General features: G+C 40.4%; 12 non-coding genes and 1 pseudogene across 12 annotated transcripts; 8 read left to right on the forward strand and 5 right to left on the reverse strand.

Moving 5' to 3' along the window:
- The first annotated feature begins 249 nt into the window (after positions 1-249).
- Positions 250-441, forward strand: LOC130660701 (U2 spliceosomal RNA). Its single transcript, XR_008987898.1, has one exon. It is a non-coding gene; the product is annotated as a U2 spliceosomal RNA (small nuclear RNA).
- A 185-nt stretch (positions 442-626) lies between these two features.
- On the forward strand, positions 627-791 carry LOC130659644 (U1 spliceosomal RNA). The gene has a single exon (XR_008986849.1). It is a non-coding gene; the product is annotated as a U1 spliceosomal RNA (small nuclear RNA).
- Positions 792-1,119: 328 nt separating this feature from the next.
- LOC130659928 (5S ribosomal RNA) lies at positions 1,120-1,238 on the reverse strand. The gene has a single exon (XR_008987132.1). It is a non-coding gene; the product is annotated as a 5S ribosomal RNA (ribosomal RNA).
- A 4,863-nt stretch (positions 1,239-6,101) lies between these two features.
- LOC130660702 (U2 spliceosomal RNA) lies at positions 6,102-6,293 on the forward strand. Its single transcript, XR_008987900.1, has one exon. It is a non-coding gene; the product is annotated as a U2 spliceosomal RNA (small nuclear RNA).
- Positions 6,294-6,478: 185 nt separating this feature from the next.
- Positions 6,479-6,643, forward strand: LOC130659646 (U1 spliceosomal RNA). Its single transcript, XR_008986850.1, has one exon. It is a non-coding gene; the product is annotated as a U1 spliceosomal RNA (small nuclear RNA).
- A 328-nt stretch (positions 6,644-6,971) lies between these two features.
- On the reverse strand, positions 6,972-7,090 carry LOC130659940 (5S ribosomal RNA). Its single transcript, XR_008987144.1, has one exon. It is a non-coding gene; the product is annotated as a 5S ribosomal RNA (ribosomal RNA).
- A 4,863-nt stretch (positions 7,091-11,953) lies between these two features.
- Positions 11,954-12,145, forward strand: LOC130660703 (U2 spliceosomal RNA). The gene has a single exon (XR_008987901.1). It is a non-coding gene; the product is annotated as a U2 spliceosomal RNA (small nuclear RNA).
- Positions 12,146-12,330: 185 nt separating this feature from the next.
- On the forward strand, positions 12,331-12,495 carry LOC130659648 (U1 spliceosomal RNA). The gene has a single exon (XR_008986852.1). It is a non-coding gene; the product is annotated as a U1 spliceosomal RNA (small nuclear RNA).
- A 328-nt stretch (positions 12,496-12,823) lies between these two features.
- On the reverse strand, positions 12,824-12,942 carry LOC130659953 (5S ribosomal RNA). The gene has a single exon (XR_008987157.1). It is a non-coding gene; the product is annotated as a 5S ribosomal RNA (ribosomal RNA).
- A 3,239-nt stretch (positions 12,943-16,181) lies between these two features.
- On the reverse strand, positions 16,182-17,004 carry LOC130656139 (histone H1-delta-like; annotated as a pseudogene).
- A 797-nt stretch (positions 17,005-17,801) lies between these two features.
- Positions 17,802-17,993, forward strand: LOC130660704 (U2 spliceosomal RNA). The gene has a single exon (XR_008987902.1). It is a non-coding gene; the product is annotated as a U2 spliceosomal RNA (small nuclear RNA).
- Positions 17,994-18,178: 185 nt separating this feature from the next.
- LOC130659649 (U1 spliceosomal RNA) lies at positions 18,179-18,343 on the forward strand. The gene has a single exon (XR_008986853.1). It is a non-coding gene; the product is annotated as a U1 spliceosomal RNA (small nuclear RNA).
- A 324-nt stretch (positions 18,344-18,667) lies between these two features.
- On the reverse strand, positions 18,668-18,786 carry LOC130659389 (5S ribosomal RNA). Its single transcript, XR_008986601.1, has one exon. It is a non-coding gene; the product is annotated as a 5S ribosomal RNA (ribosomal RNA).
- Positions 18,787-21,894: the final 3,108 nt, after the last annotated feature.

The following is a 21,894-nucleotide window of genomic DNA, read 5'->3' on the forward strand; positions in this document are numbered from 1 at the left end:
GAATGTACGCAGACATATTGGAAAGTAATATCACGCACTTAGTATCGTCGCCTTTGTTAGCATTCATGTAAGTTACCATCCACTCGCTACAGTCGCTCTCCATCCTACGGCTAAATCAACAGCCGTGATTTTTACTATGTCGCCGTCCATCCGTACGCGGTGACAGTTGTAAGCTTTACAGTAACGTGACATGCTCCACAAGCAGTTACGGTGTGTGGACGATGCCTATCATGGCAACGCTTGTTCTTTATCGCTTCTCGGCCTAATGGCTAAGATCAAGTGTAGTATCTGTTCTTATCAGTTTAATATCTGGTAGGCCATTCTCTGAATGGTCAGTATATTAATCTGATTTTTGGCCTTGGGTCATGGAGGTGGATTCATTCACGCCGTGACCACGGGTTGCCTTGGTGTTGCACTATTACCGATGGCGGCCCACATAAGCAATAAAAGAATAATAGCAGTCCTCTTTCCGACGGCACTCTGCATAGTCTACGGCGGGAACAAAACGCGTACACTGGGGGAGAATACAGCCTATGCCCCGCGACACGGCAGTTTATAACACACTCAAGCCACAAGCATTAACAAACTTTGAAGGGTACCCTCATGCTACGGTGCAGTTCCAACTCATACTTACCTGACGGGGAAGTAAAGACTGATCAATGAGGGTTTTCTTCCAGAGTGAGGCTCTTGCATTGCACTACGCTTGGGCTGACCTCTGCGATTACTGCAAACGTCAGTAACTCGACCGTACAATTTCTGGTAGTGGGGGCCTGCGTCCGCGCTCGCCCCCTCCTTAAGTCAAAATGAATGAGCTTAGAAAAGTTGCGCGGCCAAATGTCGGTGGTGACTTAAACGCTAAGGTAAAACCTCGCTTGGCTGTTACGAAACGTGATTGCGATATAAGTCCTCGGAAGGCGGCGGAATTTTATTTTATTTGCCATTCCGTCAGGGTTATTGGATGATCGGCAATAGATCGAGTTTGTATGCATTTGAAAGCTCTTTTTTCTCGTACTATCACCTGAAAATGTCGTAGGAAAATGTCATAGGAAACACTTTCAACAACCGCCACGTTCCTTAATTGTTATAACAAGAAATATATCACAGCAAATGAAAATGAAAAGCCTACGACACCGGGAGTTCCCAGGCGGTCCCCCATCCAAGTACTATCCCGGCCCGACGATGCTTAACTTCCGTGATCAGACGAGAACGGGTGTGTTCATCGTGGTATGGCCGTAGACATTAGTAGGTGCAAATACGTGCAATTTATTTTGACGTTGTGATCAAATTTTTTTATTTAATTTCTTTGAGTTACTTAGGACAAGGCGTATGCATGGATTATCTATTAGACTTTAAGGTTATAGTTTTGTGAAAAAAACAATGTTTTTTTAAAGATGTGTGGCTATAAAAATAGCCGTTGTTTTCTGAGTGTAGCGGTTTACTTCTTCTGTCCTTTGTCGTTCTTCTTTGGGAGTAAGACAGCTTGAATGTTTGGCAAAACACCACCAGCTGCAATGGTTACACCGCTCAAAAGTTTGTTTAATTCTTCATCATTACGAACAGCCAATTGTAAATGTCTTGGAATAATCCTAGCTTTTTTGTTGTCTCTTGCTGCGTTACCAGCCAACTCCAATATCTCAGCAGATAAATATTCCAAGACGGCTGCTAAGTAAACTGGTGCTCCAGATCCAATTCGGTTAGCATAGTGCCCTCTACGAAGGAATCTATGCACTCTACCGACTGGAAATTGAAGTCCAGCTCTTGAGGATCTTGTCTTGGCTTTAGCCTTAGCTTTTCCACCTTTTCCACGTCCAGACATAACTGCGATTTGATTTGTAAGTTAATACAAAAACGTACGAATATTTAACGTAAGTGTTAACGAAATAAACTTTACTCGTTTTTTCATCATAAAAATAGGATCGAAATCATGTTTTTTTAACCAATCATAATTAAGTATTAAACAAAAGATTTTTTTTTTAACCAATTAAATTGCGTATCGGCGTTTTCGGATCGAATTCGATCCGATTTTTTTACTTATAAACAAAAAGTTTTGACTTGCAGTTTAATGCTTATTTACAAGTTAAGTAGCAAAAATTTTTAACCATGTCTGACGCAGCAGCTAAAGGAGGAAAACAGGCACCTAAAGTAGCCAAGAAAGGTGAAAAAAGAGCCGGCAAAAAAGGAGGAAAGATTGGTGGAACTGGTGAAAAGAAACGCAAGAGAAAGAGAAAGGAAAGTTATGCTATTTACATCTACAATGTTTTGAAACAAGTTCACCCAGATGTCGGAGTTTCAAGCAAAGCTATGAGCATCATGAACTCATTTGTCAACGACATCTTTGAGCGCATTGCTTCCGAAGCTTCGCGTTTGGCTCTTCAAAACAAAAAGTCGACCATCTCTTCTCGTGAAATTCAAACCGCAGTACGTCTTCTCTTGCCTGGAGAACTTGCAAAACACGCAGTCAGTGAAGGAACAAAAGCCGTCACAAAATACACAAGCAGCAAGTAAACCAACGTCTACCAAACACAAACGGTCTTTTTTAAGACCACACATCTTTAAAAAAACATTTACTTGGCGTCACTACAAGTTAACCGAAGTTAATAAAACTTCTAAATAATGTGCTTAAGAACACTAGCCTACATTTAAAATACTTCCCCATGTGTGTGTGGATTAGCTTCACTTTTCATACGTATTATTAGCTGTACTTGCAGAAAAGACAAGTACATTGATCCATGTTATTGCTTACATTTAACTTAACCCAGCTTTTCACGGAAACACTCCCAGGCAAATTAACCCTACAAAGTATTTCTAAATTTTTTTTGTGTCATATATGACATAGTATCGTATAGCAATAAATGTAACTGTGACAAGACTTTACACATTGTGTAATTTGGAAGCGTGCACAAAGTAATGTTTTAAAAGATTTGTGGCTATAAAAATAGCCGTTTTTGTTGAGCAATGACAACGCTTAACCTCCGAATCCGTAAAGAGTTCTTCCTTGACGTTTTAAGGCATAAACAACATCCATAGCGGTAACGGTCTTGCGTTTAGCGTGCTCTGTGTAGGTTACAGCATCACGAATAACATTCTCTAAGAAAACCTTCAGTACACCTCTGGTTTCCTCATAGATAAGGCCAGAGATACGTTTGACACCACCTCGTCGAGCAAGACGCCGAATAGCAGGTTTTGTGATTCCCTGAATGTTATCACGAAGAATTTTTCGGTGACGTTTAGCACCTCCTTTTCCCAATCCTTTACCTCCTTTTCCGCGTCCAGACATATTGATATAGTTGCGTACAGAACGAGTACAAAAACAACGTTTGAGTTAACAGAATTCAGACAGCTTTAAAAAGAGGCCATAAAATTACCTACTGCTCGTGGAAACACCCTAATTAACCAATAGAGTTGCGTCATTACAAAATGTTCCGAACATTTTGTACATTTTTTTAAGTAAAACTGTAGTTTTTTTAAAAATTCGTGGTCTTAATGTTTCAGTAAGGCAATAAATTTGGCATCGTTGGAATTCGCCAAACCTTCTGCTACTTACTAAAAAAAAAAAAAGTCAAAAGCTTTTGTGTATCAGAAGATACAGCCGTTTTCCCGTAGCCAAAAAACACAGATTTTATAAAAATGTTAAATTAATGAGCGTAATGTCATTATGCAGCCAATCAGAAATTACTTTCTTAGCACCAATCAAATGGTTTGTTTTGAACCTTAGCTGTCAATCAATATGAGAAATAAAACTTTGGCGCGATAGTGCATTTTAGACCGTCTTGTGTATCCGTACTACATCGACTTCTTAAAATATGGCTCGTACAAAGCAAACTGCACGTAAATCTACTGGAGGAAAGGCTCCACGAAAACAACTCGCCACTAAAGCTGCGAGGAAAAGCGCACCAGCTACTGGAGGAGTGAAAAAACCACATCGTTACAGACCTGGTACAGTTGCTCTCAGAGAAATCAGAAGATACCAGAAGTCAACCGAGCTCTTGATCCGCAAGTTGCCTTTCCAGCGTCTTGTGCGAGAAATTGCTCAGGACTTCAAAACAGATCTGCGATTCCAGAGCACAGCCGTTATGGCTCTGCAAGAGGCTTCTGAAGCGTACCTTGTTGGCTTGTTCGAGGATACTAACTTGTGTGCCATTCACGCAAAACGAGTTACAATCATGCCTAAAGACATCCAGTTGGCAAGAAGAATTCGTGGGGAACGTGCCTAAGCATCTTACCAAACAAAAAACGGCTATTTTTATAGCCACACATCCATAAAAAATATTACGGCTAGCTTTTTATATCAAACTTTGTCCTGCTTTCTGTTTAAATTTTATGCTACATAAAAATTTTATGCTACATAAAGTTTGACAATGTTAAAAATATGAAGGGCAAGAAAAGTAAAAGCAAGAAAATAAGAAATTTAAAAACGAAAATACTTAAACTTAGGGAATCTAATCTTAAATTTACTCTTTTTTAACTGTTTAAGTGACTTAAACAAGTTTAACTTTGTACCAAGATAATGTTTTTTTGTAAATGTGTGGCTATAAAAATAGCCGTTTGTTAATGTAATAGCCAGATACACACAAATTATTTTTTTGCGGTCTTCTTTGCTGCCTTTTTGGGAGTCTTTTTGACCTTCTTTGCTGCAGGTTTTTTAGCAACAGGCTTCTTTGTGGGTTTCTTAGCTGCTGGTTTCTTAGCCGAGGCTTTCTTTGTGGCAGGCTTCTTTGCTGCTTTCTTTGGCGTGCTCTTCTTTGCTGGCTTCTTTTTTGGTGTACTTTTCTTTGCAGTAGGCTTCTTTGCCGTTGGCTTTTTTGCTGCGGCCTTTTTCTTAGGTTTTTCTTTTTTTACCTGACCTAGCTTGAATGATCCAGAAGCACCAGTGCCTTTAGTTTGAATCAAATCGCCTGATGTTACTCCTCGTTTAAGAGCCATTTTCAGATGATGATCTGAGTTTTCAGCAACTTTGTAATTTGCATGAATATATTTTGTAATAGCTTGGCGAGATGAACCACCGCGTTCCTTTAGGGTAGCGATAGCAGCCTTGATCATGTCCACATATTTAGGGTGATCAGCTGTCTTCTTTGCAGCAGGTTTCTTCTTGGGTGCGATTTTCTTTGGAGAAGCTGCTTCACTCATTTTTAATGTTTTCTTACAACAATCCAACGATAAACGATGCTTGTTATCACAGTAGAAGTATACTAAACATTACCGTGTAAATGAGATATAATTTAAGACGGTGCGAAGTATGCGGACGTAAAAGTACCACTCCCGGGAATTGATTTGGCGCGAAAACAGAAATGTGTGTTTCTGTACATCGTATAATGTCCGTTTTGGGTGCCGCGACTATGCGAAAGCATGTTAATTTTTATTTGTAGTACGACGCAATAGTCTGCAAGAGAAGCTGCTGGAGTTTGAGGTCTTCAGCATTACATCTAGTCTGTTAATTTGGGCTTCTTCCGCGCTCGTGTTAGGATTTTCATAAAGCGTTCTTTGGTTTGCGTTGCGTATGTCGGCCTACATCATCGACACGGCCTGTTTCCGGCTATTAGGAGCAATTCATATATTGGGCACTGCGTTTCGACTTTTTTATTAGACCACAGTAAAAAAATTCACTCACAGAAGTCCCTTTCTTTCATGGCTACAAACACGAAGAATTCTGTCGTAAGTAAAACGAATGCGCAAGCCAAAATGACGATGGGGCGAAGTCATAAGCATGGCCCTGTGGCCCAATGGATAAGGCATCTGACTACGAATCAGGGGATTCCAGGTTCGACTCCTGGCAGGGTCGCACTGTCGCATTTCGGCTGCATGGTCTACTGTGTAACGCGCGCGCACGTTCTGGCGTAATGCGTTGATAAACGGAATGTACGCAGACATATTGGAAAGTAATATCACGCACTTAGTATCGTCGCCTTTGTTAGCATTCATGTAAGTTACCATCCACTCGCTACAGTCGCTCTCCATCCTACGGCTAAATCAACAGCCGTGATTTTTACTATGTCGCCGTCCATCCGTACGCGGTGACAGTTGTAAGCTTTACAGTAACGTGACATGCTCCACAAGCAGTTACGGTGTGTGGACGATGCCTATCATGGCAACGCTTGTTCTTTATCGCTTCTCGGCCTAATGGCTAAGATCAAGTGTAGTATCTGTTCTTATCAGTTTAATATCTGGTAGGCCATTCTCTGAATGGTCAGTATATTAATCTGATTTTTGGCCTTGGGTCATGGAGGTGGATTCATTCACGCCGTGACCACGGGTTGCCTTGGTGTTGCACTATTACCGATGGCGGCCCACATAAGCAATAAAAGAATAATAGCAGTCCTCTTTCCGACGGCACTCTGCATAGTCTACGGCGGGAACAAAACGCGTACACTGGGGGAGAATACAGCCTATGCCCCGCGACACGGCAGTTTATAACACACTCAAGCCACAAGCATTAACAAACTTTGAAGGGTACCCTCATGCTACGGTGCAGTTCCAACTCATACTTACCTGACGGGGAAGTAAAGACTGATCAATGAGGGTTTTCTTCCAGAGTGAGGCTCTTGCATTGCACTACGCTTGGGCTGACCTCTGCGATTACTGCAAACGTCAGTAACTCGACCGTACAATTTCTGGTAGTGGGGGCCTGCGTCCGCGCTCGCCCCCTCCTTAAGTCAAAATGAATGAGCTTAGAAAAGTTGCGCGGCCAAATGTCGGTGGTGACTTAAACGCTAAGGTAAAACCTCGCTTGGCTGTTACGAAACGTGATTGCGATATAAGTCCTCGGAAGGCGGCGGAATTTTATTTTATTTGCCATTCCGTCAGGGTTATTGGATGATCGGCAATAGATCGAGTTTGTATGCATTTGAAAGCTCTTTTTTCTCGTACTATCACCTGAAAATGTCGTAGGAAAATGTCATAGGAAACACTTTCAACAACCGCCACGTTCCTTAATTGTTATAACAAGAAATATATCACAGCAAATGAAAATGAAAAGCCTACGACACCGGGAGTTCCCAGGCGGTCCCCCATCCAAGTACTATCCCGGCCCGACGATGCTTAACTTCCGTGATCAGACGAGAACGGGTGTGTTCATCGTGGTATGGCCGTAGACATTAGTAGGTGCAAATACGTGCAATTTATTTTGACGTTGTGATCAAATTTTTTTATTTAATTTCTTTGAGTTACTTAGGACAAGGCGTATGCATGGATTATCTATTAGACTTTAAGGTTATAGTTTTGTGAAAAAAACAATGTTTTTTTAAAGATGTGTGGCTATAAAAATAGCCGTTGTTTTCTGAGTGTAGCGGTTTACTTCTTCTGTCCTTTGTCGTTCTTCTTTGGGAGTAAGACAGCTTGAATGTTTGGCAAAACACCACCAGCTGCAATGGTTACACCGCTCAAAAGTTTGTTTAATTCTTCATCATTACGAACAGCCAATTGTAAATGTCTTGGAATAATCCTAGCTTTTTTGTTGTCTCTTGCTGCGTTACCAGCCAACTCCAATATCTCAGCAGATAAATATTCCAAGACGGCTGCTAAGTAAACTGGTGCTCCAGATCCAATTCGGTTAGCATAGTGCCCTCTACGAAGGAATCTATGCACTCTACCGACTGGAAATTGAAGTCCAGCTCTTGAGGATCTTGTCTTGGCTTTAGCCTTAGCTTTTCCACCTTTTCCACGTCCAGACATAACTGCGATTTGATTTGTAAGTTAATACAAAAACGTACGAATATTTAACGTAAGTGTTAACGAAATAAACTTTACTCGTTTTTTCATCATAAAAATAGGATCGAAATCATGTTTTTTTAACCAATCATAATTAAGTATTAAACAAAAGATTTTTTTTTTAACCAATTAAATTGCGTATCGGCGTTTTCGGATCGAATTCGATCCGATTTTTTTACTTATAAACAAAAAGTTTTGACTTGCAGTTTAATGCTTATTTACAAGTTAAGTAGCAAAAATTTTTAACCATGTCTGACGCAGCAGCTAAAGGAGGAAAACAGGCACCTAAAGTAGCCAAGAAAGGTGAAAAAAGAGCCGGCAAAAAAGGAGGAAAGATTGGTGGAACTGGTGAAAAGAAACGCAAGAGAAAGAGAAAGGAAAGTTATGCTATTTACATCTACAATGTTTTGAAACAAGTTCACCCAGATGTCGGAGTTTCAAGCAAAGCTATGAGCATCATGAACTCATTTGTCAACGACATCTTTGAGCGCATTGCTTCCGAAGCTTCGCGTTTGGCTCTTCAAAACAAAAAGTCGACCATCTCTTCTCGTGAAATTCAAACCGCAGTACGTCTTCTCTTGCCTGGAGAACTTGCAAAACACGCAGTCAGTGAAGGAACAAAAGCCGTCACAAAATACACAAGCAGCAAGTAAACCAACGTCTACCAAACACAAACGGTCTTTTTTAAGACCACACATCTTTAAAAAAACATTTACTTGGCGTCACTACAAGTTAACCGAAGTTAATAAAACTTCTAAATAATGTGCTTAAGAACACTAGCCTACATTTAAAATACTTCCCCATGTGTGTGTGGATTAGCTTCACTTTTCATACGTATTATTAGCTGTACTTGCAGAAAAGACAAGTACATTGATCCATGTTATTGCTTACATTTAACTTAACCCAGCTTTTCACGGAAACACTCCCAGGCAAATTAACCCTACAAAGTATTTCTAAATTTTTTTTGTGTCATATATGACATAGTATCGTATAGCAATAAATGTAACTGTGACAAGACTTTACACATTGTGTAATTTGGAAGCGTGCACAAAGTAATGTTTTAAAAGATTTGTGGCTATAAAAATAGCCGTTTTTGTTGAGCAATGACAACGCTTAACCTCCGAATCCGTAAAGAGTTCTTCCTTGACGTTTTAAGGCATAAACAACATCCATAGCGGTAACGGTCTTGCGTTTAGCGTGCTCTGTGTAGGTTACAGCATCACGAATAACATTCTCTAAGAAAACCTTCAGTACACCTCTGGTTTCCTCATAGATAAGGCCAGAGATACGTTTGACACCACCTCGTCGAGCAAGACGCCGAATAGCAGGTTTTGTGATTCCCTGAATGTTATCACGAAGAATTTTTCGGTGACGTTTAGCACCTCCTTTTCCCAATCCTTTACCTCCTTTTCCGCGTCCAGACATATTGATATAGTTGCGTACAGAACGAGTACAAAAACAACGTTTGAGTTAACAGAATTCAGACAGCTTTAAAAAGAGGCCATAAAATTACCTACTGCTCGTGGAAACACCCTAATTAACCAATAGAGTTGCGTCATTACAAAATGTTCCGAACATTTTGTACATTTTTTTAAGTAAAACTGTAGTTTTTTTAAAAATTCGTGGTCTTAATGTTTCAGTAAGGCAATAAATTTGGCATCGTTGGAATTCGCCAAACCTTCTGCTACTTACTAAAAAAAAAAAAAGTCAAAAGCTTTTGTGTATCAGAAGATACAGCCGTTTTCCCGTAGCCAAAAAACACAGATTTTATAAAAATGTTAAAGTAATGAGCGTAATGTCATTATGCAGCCAATCAGAAATTACTTTCTTAGCACCAATCAAATGGTTTGTTTTGAACCTTAGCTGTCAATCAATATGAGAAATAAAACTTTGGCGCGATAGTGCATTTTAGACCGTCTTGTGTATCCGTACTACATCGACTTCTTAAAATATGGCTCGTACAAAGCAAACTGCACGTAAATCTACTGGAGGAAAGGCTCCACGAAAACAACTCGCCACTAAAGCTGCGAGGAAAAGCGCACCAGCTACTGGAGGAGTGAAAAAACCACATCGTTACAGACCTGGTACAGTTGCTCTCAGAGAAATCAGAAGATACCAGAAGTCAACCGAGCTCTTGATCCGCAAGTTGCCTTTCCAGCGTCTTGTGCGAGAAATTGCTCAGGACTTCAAAACAGATCTGCGATTCCAGAGCACAGCCGTTATGGCTCTGCAAGAGGCTTCTGAAGCGTACCTTGTTGGCTTGTTCGAGGATACTAACTTGTGTGCCATTCACGCAAAACGAGTTACAATCATGCCTAAAGACATCCAGTTGGCAAGAAGAATTCGTGGGGAACGTGCCTAAGCATCTTACCAAACAAAAAACGGCTATTTTTATAGCCACACATCCATAAAAAATATTACGGCTAGCTTTTTATATCAAACTTTGTCCTGCTTTCTGTTTAAATTTTATGCTACATAAAAATTTTATGCTACATAAAGTTTGACAATGTTAAAAATATGAAGGGCAAGAAAAGTAAAAGCAAGAAAATAAGAAATTTAAAAACGAAAATACTTAAACTTAGGGAATCTAATCTTAAATTTACTCTTTTTTAACTGTTTAAGTGACTTAAACAAGTTTAACTTTGTACCAAGATAATGTTTTTTTGTAAATGTGTGGCTATAAAAATAGCCGTTTGTTAATGTAATAGCCAGATACACACAAATTATTTTTTTGCGGTCTTCTTTGCTGCCTTTTTGGGAGTCTTTTTGACCTTCTTTGCTGCAGGTTTTTTAGCAACAGGCTTCTTTGTGGGTTTCTTAGCTGCTGGTTTCTTAGCCGAGGCTTTCTTTGTGGCAGGCTTCTTTGCTGCTTTCTTTGGCGTGCTCTTCTTTGCTGGCTTCTTTTTTGGTGTACTTTTCTTTGCAGTAGGCTTCTTTGCCGTTGGCTTTTTTGCTGCGGCCTTTTTCTTAGGTTTTTCTTTTTTTACCTGACCTAGCTTGAATGATCCAGAAGCACCAGTGCCTTTAGTTTGAATCAAATCGCCTGATGTTACTCCTCGTTTAAGAGCCATTTTCAGATGATGATCTGAGTTTTCAGCAACTTTGTAATTTGCATGAATATATTTTGTAATAGCTTGGCGAGATGAACCACCGCGTTCCTTTAGGGTAGCGATAGCAGCCTTGATCATGTCCACATATTTAGGGTGATCAGCTGTCTTCTTTGCAGCAGGTTTCTTCTTGGGTGCGATTTTCTTTGGAGAAGCTGCTTCACTCATTTTTAATGTTTTCTTACAACAATCCAACGATAAACGATGCTTGTTATCACAGTAGAAGTATACTAAACATTACCGTGTAAATGAGATATAATTTAAGACGGTGCGAAGTATGCGGACGTAAAAGTACCACTCCCGGGAATTGATTTGGCGCGAAAACAGAAATGTGTGTTTCTGTACATCGTATAATGTCCGTTTTGGGTGCCGCGACTATGCGAAAGCATGTTAATTTTTATTTGTAGTACGACGCAATAGTCTGCAAGAGAAGCTGCTGGAGTTTGAGGTCTTCAGCATTACATCTAGTCTGTTAATTTGGGCTTCTTCCGCGCTCGTGTTAGGATTTTCATAAAGCGTTCTTTGGTTTGCGTTGCGTATGTCGGCCTACATCATCGACACGGCCTGTTTCCGGCTATTAGGAGCAATTCATATATTGGGCACTGCGTTTCGACTTTTTTATTAGACCACAGTAAAAAAATTCACTCACAGAAGTCCCTTTCTTTCATGGCTACAAACACGAAGAATTCTGTCGTAAGTAAAACGAATGCGCAAGCCAAAATGACGATGGGGCGAAGTCATAAGCATGGCCCTGTGGCCCAATGGATAAGGCATCTGACTACGAATCAGGGGATTCCAGGTTCGACTCCTGGCAGGGTCGCACTGTCGCATTTCGGCTGCATGGTCTACTGTGTAACGCGCGCGCACGTTCTGGCGTAATGCGTTGATAAACGGAATGTACGCAGACATATTGGAAAGTAATATCACGCACTTAGTATCGTCGCCTTTGTTAGCATTCATGTAAGTTACCATCCACTCGCTACAGTCGCTCTCCATCCTACGGCTAAATCAACAGCCGTGATTTTTACTATGTCGCCGTCCATCCGTACGCGGTGACAGTTGTAAGCTTTACAGTAACGTGACATGCTCCACAAGCAGTTACGGTGTGTGGACGATGCCTATCATGGCAACGCTTGTTCTTTATCGCTTCTCGGCCTAATGGCTAAGATCAAGTGTAGTATCTGTTCTTATCAGTTTAATATCTGGTAGGCCATTCTCTGAATGGTCAGTATATTAATCTGATTTTTGGCCTTGGGTCATGGAGGTGGATTCATTCACGCCGTGACCACGGGTTGCCTTGGTGTTGCACTATTACCGATGGCGGCCCACATAAGCAATAAAAGAATAATAGCAGTCCTCTTTCCGACGGCACTCTGCATAGTCTACGGCGGGAACAAAACGCGTACACTGGGGGAGAATACAGCCTATGCCCCGCGACACGGCAGTTTATAACACACTCAAGCCACAAGCATTAACAAACTTTGAAGGGTACCCTCATGCTACGGTGCAGTTCCAACTCATACTTACCTGACGGGGAAGTAAAGACTGATCAATGAGGGTTTTCTTCCAGAGTGAGGCTCTTGCATTGCACTACGCTTGGGCTGACCTCTGCGATTACTGCAAACGTCAGTAACTCGACCGTACAATTTCTGGTAGTGGGGGCCTGCGTCCGCGCTCGCCCCCTCCTTAAGTCAAAATGAATGAGCTTAGAAAAGTTGCGCGGCCAAATGTCGGTGGTGACTTAAACGCTAAGGTAAAACCTCGCTTGGCTGTTACGAAACGTGATTGCGATATAAGTCCTCGGAAGGCGGCGGAATTTTATTTTATTTGCCATTCCGTCAGGGTTATTGGATGATCGGCAATAGATCGAGTTTGTATGCATTTGAAAGCTCTTTTTTCTCGTACTATCACCTGAAAATGTCGTAGGAAAATGTCATAGGAAACACTTTCAACAACCGCCACGTTCCTTAATTGTTATAACAAGAAATATATCACAGCAAATGAAAATGAAAAGCCTACGACACCGGGAGTTCCCAGGCGGTCCCCCATCCAAGTACTATCCCGGCCCGACGATGCTTAACTTCCGTGATCAGACGAGAACGGGTGTGTTCATCGTGGTATGGCCGTAGACATTAGTAGGTGCAAATACGTGCAATTTATTTTGACGTTGTGATCAAATTTTTTTATTTAATTTCTTTGAGTTACTTAGGACAAGGCGTATGCATGGATTATCTATTAGACTTTAAGGTTATAGTTTTGTGAAAAAAACAATGTTTTTTTAAAGATGTGTGGCTATAAAAATAGCCGTTGTTTTCTGAGTGTAGCGGTTTACTTCTTCTGTCCTTTGTCGTTCTTCTTTGGGAGTAAGACAGCTTGAATGTTTGGCAAAACACCACCAGCTGCAATGGTTACACCGCTCAAAAGTTTGTTTAATTCTTCATCATTACGAACAGCCAATTGTAAATGTCTTGGAATAATCCTAGCTTTTTTGTTGTCTCTTGCTGCGTTACCAGCCAACTCCAATATCTCAGCAGATAAATATTCCAAGACGGCTGCTAAGTAAACTGGTGCTCCAGATCCAATTCGGTTAGCATAGTGCCCTCTACGAAGGAATCTATGCACTCTACCGACTGGAAATTGAAGTCCAGCTCTTGAGGATCTTGTCTTGGCTTTAGCCTTAGCTTTTCCACCTTTTCCACGTCCAGACATAACTGCGATTTGATTTGTAAGTTAATACAAAAACGTACGAATATTTAACGTAAGTGTTAACGAAATAAACTTTACTCGTTTTTTCATCATAAAAATAGGATCGAAATCATGTTTTTTTAACCAATCATAATTAAGTATTAAACAAAAGATTTTTTTTTTAACCAATTAAATTGCGTATCGGCGTTTTCGGATCGAATTCGATCCGATTTTTTTACTTATAAACAAAAAGTTTTGACTTGCAGTTTAATGCTTATTTACAAGTTAAGTAGCAAAAATTTTTAACCATGTCTGACGCAGCAGCTAAAGGAGGAAAACAGGCACCTAAAGTAGCCAAGAAAGGTGAAAAAAGAGCCGGCAAAAAAGGAGGAAAGATTGGTGGAACTGGTGAAAAGAAACGCAAGAGAAAGAGAAAGGAAAGTTATGCTATTTACATCTACAATGTTTTGAAACAAGTTCACCCAGATGTCGGAGTTTCAAGCAAAGCTATGAGCATCATGAACTCATTTGTCAACGACATCTTTGAGCGCATTGCTTCCGAAGCTTCGCGTTTGGCTCTTCAAAACAAAAAGTCGACCATCTCTTCTCGTGAAATTCAAACCGCAGTACGTCTTCTCTTGCCTGGAGAACTTGCAAAACACGCAGTCAGTGAAGGAACAAAAGCCGTCACAAAATACACAAGCAGCAAGTAAACCAACGTCTACCAAACACAAACGGTCTTTTTTAAGACCACACATCTTTAAAAAAACATTTACTTGGCGTCACTACAAGTTAACCGAAGTTAATAAAACTTCTAAATAATGTGCTTAAGAACACTAGCCTACATTTAAAATACTTCCCCATGTGTGTGTGGATTAGCTTCACTTTTCATACGTATTATTAGCTGTACTTGCAGAAAAGACAAGTACATTGATCCATGTTATTGCTTACATTTAACTTAACCCAGCTTTTCACGGAAACACTCCCAGGCAAATTAACCCTACAAAGTATTTCTAAATTTTTTTTGTGTCATATATGACATAGTATCGTATAGCAATAAATGTAACTGTGACAAGACTTTACACATTGTGTAATTTGGAAGCGTGCACAAAGTAATGTTTTAAAAGATTTGTGGCTATAAAAATAGCCGTTTTTGTTGAGCAATGACAACGCTTAACCTCCGAATCCGTAAAGAGTTCTTCCTTGACGTTTTAAGGCATAAACAACATCCATAGCGGTAACGGTCTTGCGTTTAGCGTGCTCTGTGTAGGTTACAGCATCACGAATAACATTCTCTAAGAAAACCTTCAGTACACCTCTGGTTTCCTCATAGATAAGGCCAGAGATACGTTTGACACCACCTCGTCGAGCAAGACGCCGAATAGCAGGTTTTGTGATTCCCTGAATGTTATCACGAAGAATTTTTCGGTGACGTTTAGCACCTCCTTTTCCCAATCCTTTACCTCCTTTTCCGCGTCCAGACATATTGATATAGTTGCGTACAGAACGAGTACAAAAACAACGTTTGAGTTAACAGAATTCAGACAGCTTTAAAAAGAGGCCATAAAATTACCTACTGCTCGTGGAAACACCCTAATTAACCAATAGAGTTGCGTCATTACAAAATGTTCCGAACATTTTGTACATTTTTTTAAGTAAAACTGTAGTTTTTTTAAAAATTCGTGGTCTTAATGTTTCAGTAAGGCAATAAATTTGGCATCGTTGGAATTCGCCAAACCTTCTGCTACTTACTAAAAAAAAAAAAAGTCAAAAGCTTTTGTGTATCAGAAGATACAGCCGTTTTCCCGTAGCCAAAAAACACAGATTTTATAAAAATGTTAAAGTAATGAGCGTAATGTCATTATGCAGCCAATCAGAAATTACTTTCTTAGCACCAATCAAATGGTTTGTTTTGAACCTTAGCTGTCAATCAATATGAGAAATAAAACTTTGGCGCGATAGTGCATTTTAGACCGTCTTGTGTATCCGTACTACATCGACTTCTTAAAATATGGCTCGTACAAAGCAAACTGCACGTAAATCTACTGGAGGAAAGGCTCCACGAAAACAACTCGCCACTAAAGCTGCGAGGAAAAGCGCACCAGCTACTGGAGGAGTGAAAAAACCACATCGTTACAGACCTGGTACAGTTGCTCTCAGAGAAATCAGAAGATACCAGAAGTCAACCGAGCTCTTGATCCGCAAGTTGCCTTTCCAGCGTCTTGTGCGAGAAATTGCTCAGGACTTCAAAACAGATCTGCGATTCCAGAGCACAGCCGTTATGGCTCTGCAAGAGGCTTCTGAAGCGTACCTTGTTGGCTTGTTCGAGGATACTAACTTGTGTGCCATTCACGCAAAACGAGTTACAATCATGCCTAAAGACATCCAGTTGGCAAGAAGAATTCGTGGGGAACGTGCCTAAGCATCTTACCAAACAAAAAACGGCTATTTTTATAGCCACACATCCATAAAAAATATTACGGCTAGCTTTTTATATCAAACTTTGTCCTGCTTTCTGTTTAAATTTTATGCTACATAAAAATTTTATGCTACATAAAGTTTGACAATGTTAAAAATATGAAGGGCAAGAAAAGTAAAAGCAAGAAAATAAGAAATTTAAAAACGAAAATACTTAAACTTAGGGAATCTAATCTTAAATTTACTCTTTTTTAACTGTTTAAGTGACTTAAACAAGTTTAACTTTGTACCAAGATAATGTTTTTTTGTAAATGTGTGGCTATAAAATAGCCGTTTGTTAATGTAATAGCCAGATACACACAAATTATTTTTTTGCGGTCTTCTTTGCTGCCTTTTTGGGAGTCTTTTTGACCTTCTTTGCTGCAGGTTTTTTAGCAACAGGCTTCTTTGTGGGTTTCTTAGCTGCTGGTTTCTTAGCCGAGGCTTTCTTTGTGGCAGGCTTCTTTGCTGCTTTCTTTGGCGTGCTCTTCTTTGCTGGCTTCTTTTTTGGTGTACTTTTCTTTGCAGTAGGCTTCTTTGCCGTTGGCTTTTTTGCTGCGGCCTTTTTCTTAGGTTTTTCTTTTTTTACCTGACCTAGCTTGAATGATCCAGAAGCACCAGTGCCTTTAGTTTGAATCAAATCGCCTGATGTTACTCCTCGTTTAAGAGCATTTTCAGATGATGATCTGAGTTTTCAGCAACTTTGTAATTTGCATGAATATATTTTGTAATAGCTTGGCGAGATGAACCACCGCGTTCCTTTAGGGTAGCGATAGCAGCCTTGATCATGTCCACATATTTAGGGTGATCAGCTGTCTTCTTTGCAGCAGGTTTCTTCTTGGGTGCGATTTTCTTTGGAGAAGCTGCTTCACTCATTTTTAATGTTTTCTTACAACAATCCAACGATAAACGATGCTTGTTATCACAGTAGAAGTATACTAAACATTACCGTGTAAATGAGATATAATTTAAGACGGTGCGAAGTATGCGGACGTAAAAGTACCACTCCCGGGAATTGATTTGGCGCGAAAACAGAAATGTGTGTTTCTGTACATCGTATAATGTCCGTTTTGGGTGCCGCGACTATGCGAAAGCATGTTAATTTTTATTTGTAGTACGACGCAATAGTCTGCAAGAGAAGCTGCTGGAGTTTGAGGTCTTCAGCATTACATCTAGTCTGTTAATTTGGGCTTCTTCCGCGCTCGTGTTAGGATTTTCATAAAGCGTTCTTTGGTTTGCGTTGCGTATGTCGGCCTACATCATCGACACGGCCTGTTTCCGGCTATTAGGAGCAATTCATATATTGGGCACTGCGTTTCGACTTTTTTATTAGACCACAGTAAAAAAATTCACTCACAGAAGTCCCTTTCTTTCATGGCTACAAACACGAAGAATTCTGTCGTAAGTAAAACGAATGCGCAAGCAAAATGACGATGGGGCGAAGTCATAAGCATGGCCCTGTGGCCCAATGGATAAGGCATCTGACTACGAATCAGGGGATTCCAGGTTCGACTCCTGGCAGGGTCGCACTGTCGCATTTCGGCTGCATGGTCTACTGTGTAACGCGCGCGCACGTTCTGGCGTAATGCGTTGATAAACGGAATGTACGCAGACATATTGGAAAGTAATATCACGCACTTAGTATCGTCGCTTTGTTAGCATTCATGTAAGTTACCATCCACTCGCTACAGTCGCTCTCCATCCTACGGCTAAATCAACAGCCGTGATTTTTACTATGTCGCCGTCCATCCGTACGCGGTGACAGTTGTAAGCTTTACAGTAACGTGACATGCTCCACAAGCAGTTACGGTGTGTGGACGATGCCTATCATGGCAACGCTTGTTCTTTATCGCTTCTCGGCCTAATGGCTAAGATCAAGTGTAGTATCTGTTCTTATCAGTTTAATATCTGGTAGGCCATTCTCTGAATGGTCAGTATATTAATCTGATTTTTGGCCTTGGGTCATGGAGGTGGATTCATTCACGCCGTGACCACGGGTTGCCTTGGTGTTGCACTATTACCGATGGCGGCCCACATAAGCAATAAAAGAATAATAGCAGTCCTCTTTCCGACGGCACTCTGCATAGTCTACGGCGGGAACAAAACGCGTACACTGGGGGAGAATACAGCCTATGCCCCGCGACACGGCAGTTTATAACACACTCAAGCCACAAGCATTAACAAACTTTGAAGGGTACCCTCATGCTACGGTGCAGTTCCAACTCATACTTACCTGACGGGGAAGTAAAGACTGATCAATGAGGGTTTTCTTCCAGAGTGAGGCTCTTGCATTGCACTACGCTTGGGCTGACCTCTGCGATTACTGCAAACGTCAGTAACTCGACCGTACAATTTCTGGTAGTGGGGGCCTGCGTCCGCGCTCGCCCCCTCCTTAAGTCAAAATGAATGAGCTTAGAAAAGTTGCGCGGCCAATGTCGGTGGTGACTTAAACGCTAAGGTAAAACCTCGCTTGGCTGTTACGAACGTGATTGCGATATAAGTCCTCGGAAGGCGGCGGAATTTTATTTTATTTGCCATTCGTCAGGGTTATTGGATGATCGGCAATAGATCGAGTTTGTATGCATTTGAAAGCTCTTTTTTCTCGTACTATCACCTGAAAATGTCGTAGGAAAATGTCATAGGAAACACTTTCAACAACCGCCACGTTCCTTAATTGTTATAACAAGAAATATATCACAGCAAATGAAAATGAAAGCCTACGACACCGGGAGTTCCCAGGCGGTCCCCCCATCCAAGTACTATCCGGCCCGACGATGCTTAACTTCCGTGATCAGACGAGAACGGGTGTGTTCATCGTGGTATGGCCGTAGACATTAGTAGGTGCAAATACGTGCAATTTATTTTGACGTTGTGATCAAATTTTTTTATTTAATTTCTTTGAGTTACTTAGGACAAGGCGTATGCATGGATTATCTATTAGACTTTAAGGTTATAGTTTTGTGAAAAAAACAATGTTTTTTTAAAGATGTGTGGCTATAAAAATAGCCGTTGTTTTCTGAGTGTAGCGGTTTACTTCTTCTGTCCTTTGTCGTTCTTCTTTGGGAGTAAGACAGCTTGATGTTTGGCAAAACACCACCAGCTGCAATGGTTACACCGCTCAAAAGTTTGTTTAATTCTTCATCATTACGAACAGCCAATTGTAAATGTCTTGGAATAATCCTAGCTTTTTTGTTGTCTCTTGCTGCGTTACCAGCCAACTCCAATATCTCAGCAGATAAATATTCCAAGACGGCTGCTAAGTAAACTGGTGCTCCAGATCCAATTCGGTTAGCATAGTGCCCTCTACGAAGGAATCTATGCACTCTACCGACTGAAATTGAAGTCCAGCTCTTGAGGATCTTGTCTTGGCTTTAGCCTTAGCTTTTCCACCTTTTCCACGTCCAGACATAACTGCGATTTGATTTGTAAGTTAATACAAAAACGTACGAATATTTAACGTAAGTGTTAACGAAATAAACTTTACTCGTTTTTTCATCATAAAAATAGGATCGAATCATGTTTTTTTAACCAATCATAATTAAGTATTAAACAAAAGATTTTTTTTTTAACCAATTAAATTGCGTATCGGCGTTTTCGGATCGAATTCGATCCGATTTTTTTACTTATAAACAAAAAGTTTTGACTTGCAGTTTAATGCTTATTTACAAGTTAAGTAGCAAAAATTTTAACCATGTCTGACGCAGCAGCTAAAGGAGGAAAACAGGCACCTAAAGTAGCCAAGAAAGGTGAAAAAAGAGCCGGCAAAAAAGGAGGAAAGATTGGTGGAACTGGGTGAAAAGAAACGCAAGAGAAAGAGAAAGGAAAGTTATGCTATTTACATCTACAATGTTTTGAAACAAGTTCACCCAGATGTCGGAGTTTCAAGCAAAGCTATGAGCATCATGAACTCATTTGTCAACGACATCTTTGAGCGCATTGCTTCCGAAGCTTCGCGTTTGGCTCTTCAAAACAAAAAGTCGACCATCTCTTCTCGTGAAATTCAAACCGCAGTACGTCTTCTCTTGCCTGGAGAACTTGCAAAACACGCAGTCAGTGAAGGAACAAAAGCCGTCACAAAATACACAAGCAGCAAGTAAACCAACGTCTACCAAACACAAACGGTCTTTTTTAAGACCACACATCTTTAAAAAAACATTTACTTGGCGTCACTACAAGTTAACCGAAGTTAATAAAACTTCTAAATAATGTGCTTAAGAACACTAGCCTACATTTAAAATACTTCCCCATGTGTGTGTGGATTAGCTTCACTTTTCATACGTATTATTAGCTGTACTTGCAGAAAAGACAAGTACATTGATCCATGTTATTGCTTACATTAACTTAACCCAGCTTTTCACGGAAACACTCCCAGGCAAATTAACCCTACAAAGTATTTCTAAATTTTTTTTGTGTCATATATGACATAGTATCGTATAGCAATAAATGTAACTGTGACAAGACTTTACACATTGTGTAATTTGGAAGCGTGCACAAAGTAATGTTTTAAAAGATTTGTGGCTATAAAATAGCCGTTTTTGTTGAGCAATGACAACGCTTAACCTCCGAATCCGTAAAGAGTTCTTCCTTGACGTTTTAAGGCATAAACAACATCCATAGCGGTAACGGTCTTGCGTTTAGCGTGCTCTGTGTAGGTTACAGCATCACGAATAACATTCTCTAAGAAAACCTTCAGTACACCTCTGGTTTCCTCATAGATAAGGCCAGAGATACGTTTGACACCACCTCGTCGAGCAAGACGCCGAATAGCAGGTTTTGTGATTCCCTGAATGTTATCACGAAGAATTTTTCGGTGACGTTTAGCACCTCCTTTTCCCAATCCTTTACCTCCTTTTCCGCGTCCAGACATATTGATATAGTTGCGTACAGAACGAGTACAAAAACAACGTTTGAGTTAACAGAATTCAGACAGCTTTAAAAAGAGGCCATAAAATTACCTACTGCTCGTGGAAAACACCCTAATTAACCAATAGAGTTGCGTCATTACAAAATGTTCCGAACATTTTGTACATTTTTTTAAGTAAAACTGTAGTTTTTTTAAAAATTCGTGGTCTTAATGTTTCAGTAAGGCAATAAATTTGGCATCGTTGGAATTCGCCAACCTTCTGCTACTTACTAAAAAAAAAAAAAGTCAAAAGCTTTTGTGTATCAGAAGATACAGCCGTTTTCCCGTAGCCAAAAAACACAGATTTTATAAAAATGTTAAAGTAATGAGCGTAATGTCATTATGCAGCCAATCAGAAATTACTTTCTTAGCACCAATCAAATGGTTTGTTTTGAACCTTAGCTGTCAATCAATATGAGAAATAAAACTTTGGCGCGATAGTGCATTTTAGACCGTCTTGTGTATCCGTACTACATCGACTTCTTAAAATATGGCTCGTACAAAGCAAACTGCACGTAAATCTACTGGAGGAAAGGCTCCACGAAAACAACTCGCCACTAAAGCTGCGAGGAAAAGCGCACCAGCTACTGGAGGAGTGAAAAAACCACATCGTTACAGACCTGGTACAGTTGCTCTCAGAGAAATCAGAAGATACCAGAAGTCAACCGAGCTCTTGATCCGCAAGTTGCCTTTCCAGCGTCTTGTGCGAGAAATTGCTCAGGACTTCAAAACAGATCTGCGATTCCAGAGCACAGCCGTTATGGCTCTGCAAGAGGCTTCTGAAGCGTACCTTGTTGGCTTGTTCGAGGATACTAACTTGTGTGCCATTCACGCAAAACGAGTTACAATCATGCCTAAAGACATCCAGTTGGCAAGAAGAATTCGTGGGGAACGTGCCTAAGCATCTTACCAAACAAAAAACGGCTATTTTTATAGCCACACATCCATAAAAAATATTACGGCTAGCTTTTTATATCAAACTTTGTCCTGCTTTCTGTTTAAATTTTATGCTACATAAAATTTTATGCTACATAAAGT

This window comes from Hydractinia symbiolongicarpus, chromosome 9 (genome assembly GCF_029227915.1).
Source record: "Hydractinia symbiolongicarpus strain clone_291-10 chromosome 9, HSymV2.1, whole genome shotgun sequence".
NCBI lineage: Eukaryota > Metazoa > Cnidaria > Hydrozoa > Anthoathecata > Hydractiniidae > Hydractinia > Hydractinia symbiolongicarpus.